Source organism: Silene latifolia, chromosome X (genome assembly GCF_048544455.1).
Source record: "Silene latifolia isolate original U9 population chromosome X, ASM4854445v1, whole genome shotgun sequence".
Classification (NCBI taxonomy): domain Eukaryota; kingdom Viridiplantae; phylum Streptophyta; class Magnoliopsida; order Caryophyllales; family Caryophyllaceae; genus Silene; species Silene latifolia.
This window is the reverse complement of record NC_133537.1, coordinates 308919796-308928135: the sequence shown is the minus strand read 5'-3', so window position 1 is coordinate 308928135 and position 8340 is coordinate 308919796.

The following is an 8340-nucleotide window of genomic DNA, read 5'->3' as shown; positions in this document are numbered from 1 at the left end:
TGTCGTTTTGTGTAATAGTTAAAGTTGTTTTGATGGTGAACTTCGGGGACGAAGTTCCTTTTTAATAGGGGAAGAGTAATGTCGCATGGAAAAATGACTTAATTATGACAATTTTATAGTGTTTTAAATGGTTGTCTGGGTAATTAGTAGTGGTTATTGTATAATTGAGTAGTAGTTTGCAATTGTTAACTAGATAATCATACTGTTGTATTTCATTTTCAAATAATCGTTCACAAGTCGTTATATAGTGGTAGTTGTTAAATTGTTGTATGGTAGTTGTTGAATAATCAAATTTGTTGCTGCATGATTGAAGGATAGAAGTGACTTAAAAAGAAATTAATGTGAATGAAGGATATGATGTGTGTGTCAGTAATCGGTAACCTGTTGGTTTAGATGTTTGATGAATAGCTAGTGTTGACAAGTAGTTGATAGAGGAATAGATAGATAATCGTGTTTGCTTAAATTTGAGTAATAACATGAGAAAAGTGCAAGTGATAGTCGGGTTGGTTGTTTTTGTATACAATGTGTGTTTGGTGATTTGGTAGGAAGTTGGTGATTTGATATGGAGTCGTGTTGTGTAATGTGTGTTAAGGTAGATGATGATGATGGTTGATGAAGTTTCATATCGGGGTGGTATTCATGAACGATTGTGTTGGCCTGTATCGGGATGGGTAGTGGTAGTTTGCCTTAGTTCCTTTGACTTTGTGTCGTGGGGGAGGATGATTCGAACTTCGGAGACGAAGTTCTTTTTAAAGGGGAAAGACTGTAATACCCGTCCTTTCAGGGATCCGTTGACTGACCTTAGACACCTACCTTGACCTTCGGAACCTTAAGAGTGATGACTTGTGACGATGTGAGCCTTTGAGTGTGTGTTACTCGATCTGGCAGAGGCTACTCGATCGAGTAGCTTGGGAGCTCGGTCGAGTAGATGCCACTCGATCGAGTAAGTGCGTTACTCATTCGAGTAACATGTTTGCAGCGCGGAATTATAAATCGTATAATCGTGAAACCTAAATCATTTTCTCCTTTCCTCCAAAACCTAAATGGCGTCATTCCACTTCTCCTCCAACATAGTTCCTCTCTTTGAGGCCTTTGAAAGTGGTTACACCATAGGGATGAGATGCTTGAGTCGGGTAGCGGTCTTGACGCCAGATTGCTTTGTATAGATATGTTGTCATCATCATCATCGTCTCCTTTGATTTCAGTTATGGTTATGGTAGTAGTGAAAGGATTCTATAACCCTCTAATTAAACTCCTTTAATTTTAGATCTAAATTACTCATTAAAATAGATGTTGATCTTATGCATGCATAACATAACAAAATAGAAAAGTAAGAACAAGGTTCCTTACAATGATGAAAACGGTTTTTAAGGGCACAAGTAAGAACGCCTTTCTTAACTTGTTCTTGAGCTCAAAGTAAATGGATGATCCCTTTAGTCCCAATTGTGTGAGAACCTCCTTTCAATTGCACCAAGACTACCCCTTAAAACTACTAATTAATTAACTAGATTATCTTAGTAGTTAACCTTAAAATATAATCTAATATTATTTCTTATTACTATAATAGTAATCTAAATAAATTAGATTTTGAACAATTATTTTCTAAAACTTATTTTAGAGAGAAAAGAGAGAAGAGTAAGAAGTGAAAATGTAAGAATGAATTAGAGAGTATAAGAACAATTCCTATGCAAGTATATAGGGGGGAAAACTGGTGGGTGTGGGTGGTCTAAGGACCCAATCCATGCCCTTTCACTTTTGCAATTTTGTTCTTCTCAAAAACAAGCTAGAGTGTAGATTAGGTTAAATGGTAATCATTATGTTTTCTATAATTAAAAACAATTTAACCATTTCTCCCTAAATACCCCTCTAAAACCGGTCCATATAGATAATATGGAGTCCATTTTATTTTTGTCAATTGTCAATTTGTCATATAATGTGTAACATGTAACATGTTATTAATAATATTAATGCATATTTAACAATTAAATATCATTACATATATTAATTCAATTATATATAACAATTGACTAGTAATTCACAATCACAAGTAAATAAAATGGTTCATGTTAATATAATCTACAACAGATTGTAATTATAATTAACCGATCATTCTTAATTTAATTGTTTCATAAACAAAGTATTAGTAATATAACATTTTAATTACTAAAACGAATCTCATTTAATCGAATTACAATAAGATTCATATTCTCACTCACTATATAAATTGTTCAATTTTAAGGAATTAATTAATCTGTATCAATATGCAATTAATTAATTTATCTATTAAGGGAATCGTCCTTTAGGTGTGACCTTAAGGGATCAACTGATCACCACCGTATAAACGACAGTAATGTCAAACTCTAGTCAGCCAATCATTACCAATTAATGTTGACCAGTTGACTTGTATAAATGAATCATCCCTTTACGTATTCTTGTTATGAGTTTCAATAATGTGATCGCACTATTGTTGATGACACATACTCCAACAAGTAGTAATAGGTGGTTATACTGGCTGTTATAAGTGGTTTTGATGGTTGATTGTTATCCTGTGATCGGTCGCGGAATCACTGCGGTTTGCTAAAGGTAGGTTCGCCTACTCAGAACTCTTGATTGTCTAGAGGGTCTATCGTTGGTGTATAATTGGATTAGTGTCACTGTTGATGATTGGTTGTGGTAGTTGTTTAACATTGTGTTGAAATAGTAGTTGGTGATTATTGTTTGTACAGCTGGTTGCGATTTTTGTCTGTGGTTCTCGAAGTGCGTCCTCGGCTGAGTGAAGTCACTTGCGGGAGTGGCTTCACGCCCTTGATTCGACTTATGTGGAACCCGCCACAAAAGGGATGTGCACATTAAGGAAAATGGGTTATCGGACAGATAGATGAGCTAGCGGGGCTTAGGTGGGAACGGCTGCGGTCCCCCACTGGCAAGATTGGACCTTCGGGCAATCAGAGGTGTGTGGTTGGTTGGAGGAGATGGTGTGTGTATATTGCTGTAATGGTATTGTGTCTGCTTTTGTACTTGTACCTCAGTCACTGACTTTATGTGATTTTGTTGTGTTGTCTCTTTATTGTGTGTCTGCCGTGATCCACTATGGTGAGCAGTCAGTCTTAGCAGGTTAGTGTTTGGATCATAGCTGGGTGTTTGGAGGGACGAGTCTACCACGAGTCATGGCAGAGATGGTTCCACATAGTTGATACTATTCTTGAGTTGTATCATTTATATCGTCTGTTGGTTTTAAATCACTTGTAATATAACATAATCGTTCTTTTATCGACATTTGATTATTACTGTCCTCGGGCAACCGAGATGGTAACGCTTTTATCTGCTAGAGAAGCTCTTGTTAAGGCTCGTTGGTAGATGAGGATGTTACATAAAGTATATATAGATTTCATATAATTTACACATATTAAAGATGGTGTATTTCATAGTATGTTATGTTCCACATTGAAAAATAATATAGGTATGACAAATATAATACATATAAAGAATTGAATTTTCCCACATCGAAATATAGCATAAGGTGGGTGATTATATGAGTATATATATATTTCATATAATTTGCACATATTTTTTTTGTAGAAATAATTTGCACATATTAAAGATGGTGTATTTCATAGTATGTTATTTCCCTTATAACTTTTTTTTTTTGGATTATAAATAAGTTAATTATCCTGTTGGAACGCACGTGCATTCAAACTAGTTTTACAATAATACAACAACAACAACAACATCAGAGCCTTAATCCCAAAATGATTTGGGGTCGGCTGACATGAATCATCCTTTCGAACCGTCCATGGGTGAACGCACGCCTCAAAATGCGAATAAAAAAAGGGAAGATGAAAAACAAAAAGGGAGAACGAAAAAGTAATGGAAAGTCAAGGTGAACTTAGGGGTTTTAAAATCGAATTCCGTCTTTCTTTTATAAAAACTTAAAATTTAAATCGAGAGAAAAGATTAAAACGATTTTTAAAAACCGAAATAGAGTTAAGGATCCGGAATGAACCAGGTAAAATCTATAAGAAAGTGGTTGTTGAAAAAGTGTGTAATAAAGGAGAGAAAAATAAATAAATTAATTAATTTCTTTAAATTAAATAAATAAAAAAACACTAAATCTGTCAAAAAACATCAAATACTAAAAATCCACATGTATCCGTTCCCTCCATTGTGCCCTCTCCGTCACCATACTCTCCTCAAGCCCCAGAACTCTCATATCATGCTCTATCACTCTCAACCATGTCTGTCTCGGTCTTCCTCTACCTCTAGGGACCTTTTCTGTTCTCCAAGTCTCCAGCCTCCTAACTAGTGCGTCCATAGGTTTCCTTCTCACATGGCCAAACCATCTTAGTCGGTTTTCCATCACCTTGTCCTCTATTGGCGCCACTTTTACCTTTTCCCTAATCACCTCATTCCTTAACCGATCTTTCCTTGTATGTCCGCACATCCACCTCAACATGCGCATCTCCGCCACACTCATCTTTTGAATGTGACAATGTTTCACGGCCCAACACTCGGAGCCGTACAGTAGGGCAGGCCTAATTGTCGTGCGATAAAATTTTCCCTTTAATCTTTGGGGCATATCCTTATCGCATAGAAACCCTGAAGCACTCTTCCATTTCAACCATCCCGCTTTAATTCTGTGAACCACATCTCCGTCTAACTCCCCATCTTTTTGAATAATAGATCCTAGATATCTGAAGAAATCCGAACCCTCAACAACATTCCCATCGAAAATAATGCTCCCCGCCTCTGTCGATCTCAACCCCGCCACCTTAGTGAATCGACACCTCAAATACTCGGTCTTACTCCCGCTCGGCTGAACCCACGAGTCTCTAAAGTCTGCCTCCACAATTCCAACTTTCTCTCCACCCCTCTTTTGTCTCATCAATCAACACAATATCATCAAAGAAATATCATACACCAAGGGATGTCGTCCTGAATATCCCTTGTCAACTCATCCATAACTATAGCAAAGAGAAAAGGACTAAGTGCGGAACCTTGATGCACCCCGATGGTAATAGGAAATTCTTCCGTTCTCCCAACATTAGTGCGAACACTTGCACTAACCCCCTCATACATGTCCTTTATGAGGTCAATATATTTTCGCGACACACCCTTTCTCGCTAAAGCCCACCAAAGTACTTCTCTTGGTACCCTATCATATGCCTTTTCCAAGTCAATAAAAACCATATGCAAATCCTTCTTCTTGTCCCGATGGTATTCCATCAACTGTCTCATGATAAAAATCGCATCCATAGTCGATCTCCCGGGCATAATTACATAAAATATATCTGAATTAAATGTTCTTTAGAAAAGGGCCTTGCTACTTGTTTGTATTGCTCGTATTGTATATAATCAAACTCGTTTAAACCCATTTTAGACAATCAACAAAGTCGTTAAATAACTTGACCCACATATATGTGTTCGACATGATCATTATTGGGTCTTCTTTACAGCTTTGAAGAAATAGAAGTCGAGTTATAAGACCATGTTTATTAGTTGTTCTTATAACCCTACCTAGACCCAGTTTTTAGGTTAAAATATTAACATATTCTTACAAACCTTCCACAAAAAACAGAAAAATAAATAAATTACAACGTGATTCCCGTACATTTCCTTTCACGTGCCCCCTTCACCCAATAACTAGCTGCCACATGGCTGATGAGAGTAGGTCTCCAATGTGTTCCAAGAGTTCCTGTATGGCTGTATGAACCGCTTGGAATGACTTGAGGAGCTTGGGTGGGTATAATCTTTGTATTTCCTTTTTTCTAATTTTACTTTAGTTTGTCTTATTCAAGACCTACACTCCTCCAGCCTACCGATAAACTTGGTGCGAGAAGGTTTAAAAAAGGGCTTAATAATAAACTACTCCTTTCTATTCTGGATAATTGTCTTATTGTTAAAATGACACAAGAATTAAGAAAGTGAGCGAAAAGACGGAAATGGACAATGAAAAGTACTAATAGGATGAGTTAAGGGTGAGTTGAGTTGTAAATAATGAAAGGTAATAAGGATAGTATAGTCATTAGGTAAGAAAAACCATTACCAAAAAGGACAATGAGACAGTTATATAAATAGACGAAAATGGACAATGTAATAGTTATCCGGAATATGAGGGAGTAAAAAAAAATAAGAACTAGGTAGGTTAAAGAAAATATATAAATATTGAATTATCTTATCTTTATTAATTCAGAAGACAATACTCAATCCAGGACATGCCACCTCATTAATTCAGCTTTTTTTTTAAATTCATGTTATAGTGGGACCCGTTATGTGCAAAGGAGTATATTTCTTCAGAATTCCGCCAATACAAATATCCTACAAATTCCGTCGTAGAACAAATACTATGAAATAATACTATGAAATAATTTTATACATTCCGAATAAATGAAATTAATGACATATAAGCGTTATGAATTACAAATCGGAATAAATGAAAATAATACTATGAAATAATTTTATACATTCCAAATAATTTGATAAAACTATATTTATACATATGCAATAAATTTACTGACAACGAGTCCAAAGCGATAATAGCCCAAGCTTTACACTTTGATTTTATTTGTATACGGATTATTAATTTTATTTTAACAATTCGAAATTTTATGATAAATACGGCATCTTTGAATTTGTTAGTTAAAAATTAGAAATATTTAATTATCAAAACAAAATCCGAAGTAATATTAATCGATCCATGTACTTCATTGTATATGGGCTTACTAGCACACACTAATTTCACCAATAAATCATACTATAAGCTTTGACATTCTGATGTTACACTAAGCTGTGTTAAAGTAGATTATTAGACTATATTTCTTTATTCGGGGTGTAAAGTTTTTATGTATGCAAATTTTATTTACAATAGTATATTACGTTATTTCCTCTTAAACCATTGCATTTGAACACGTATTTGAAACAAGTGTAAACATTAAATATGTAGATCGCTGTTTTAGACCAACTAGATAATTACAATAGAAATGCAAAAAAAAAAATCATCAAAAATCATTAATACCGGCCAAAATACATACCCGTGCAATTTTGCACGGGTTTAAAACTAATTTTGTTTAAAAAATAAAAGGGTTTTTCCCATCTGTACCCCCGTGGTTTTCACTTTTCCCAACTGTACCCTCGCGTATCAGAGATTACTAATTGTGCCCTTAAACTTAATTAATGACTCCCATCCGTGACTAAACTTGGCTACTCCGTTTGTTTTGGCCGTTAAGTGCTACCATGGCACGCCTTTTGCCAACATGGCTGCTTACATGGCATTATATCGACGGTTTTTCTAATTTATCGTCTCACTTACGTTTTATCGACTTTTAATTATTTGCAATGACCAAACTACCCTTATTATTTTCAGATTCCGAATCAAAATCGATCGAATTAAATCCGAAAAAATTTCGCCCAAATCCTCTTCAAACCACCCTCTAACTCAGTCTTATTCAAACTCAGAAACCCGACTTCACATCGTTATTGAGCCCAAATCCTTAATCGCAGCATCCAGCACCCCAATAGCTTCACACAATAAATAACATGGATTTGGGGGTTAGGGTTTAAAATAATTAGTCGTATTAGTTTATAATTAATAATTAATTGTATTTATGTATAATATTAGTATTATTATTACTATATTAATTTAATGTGCAGGCAGGACGGGAAAGTGAGGCGGAAGAGCAAGACGGGATTATGAGAAGAAATGGCGGAGGTGGAAATAGACCAAATCATGGAAAAATAAACTAAGTAAAGGAGCAAAATGCTAATTTCGAGACGGTCTTTCTTTGAGCTTTTACTACCACCTCCGGCCACCGTGGCAGCCACCACTCACCACCACTCACCACCCTCCACTTCCAACATCACATCCCAAGTCCCAACCATCCACGACCACCATGGACCACCGCAACAGCCACCACGAACCCTTCTTCCACCCCCGTCCGTAAACAATACAAACAACAACCATCTCATGCACCCATCTTTCAACCACCCACAACAGCCACCTCCAGCCACCGTGGACCTCACCTACGACCACCTACGGACCCACGGAGGCGACAGAGGCGGGGGCAAAGAGAGCAAGGTAGGAGGCGGTTTGGGTTGAGGAATAGGATAGAGTGAAGAGGTTGGTGAGTGTGAATAAGGCGAGACATTACAAATAATTAAAAGTCGATAAAGCGTGAGTGAGAGGATAAATAAGAAAAACCGTCAATATAATGAAACTAAAGGTATGACTAGTGAATGGTAGAAGGGGTTTTAGGAATGCCATGTTGGCAGCCAGGTCATGCCTTGTTGGCGCATTAAGCGTGCCATGTTGGCAATTAACGACAACATTTGACGGAAAATTGAAGA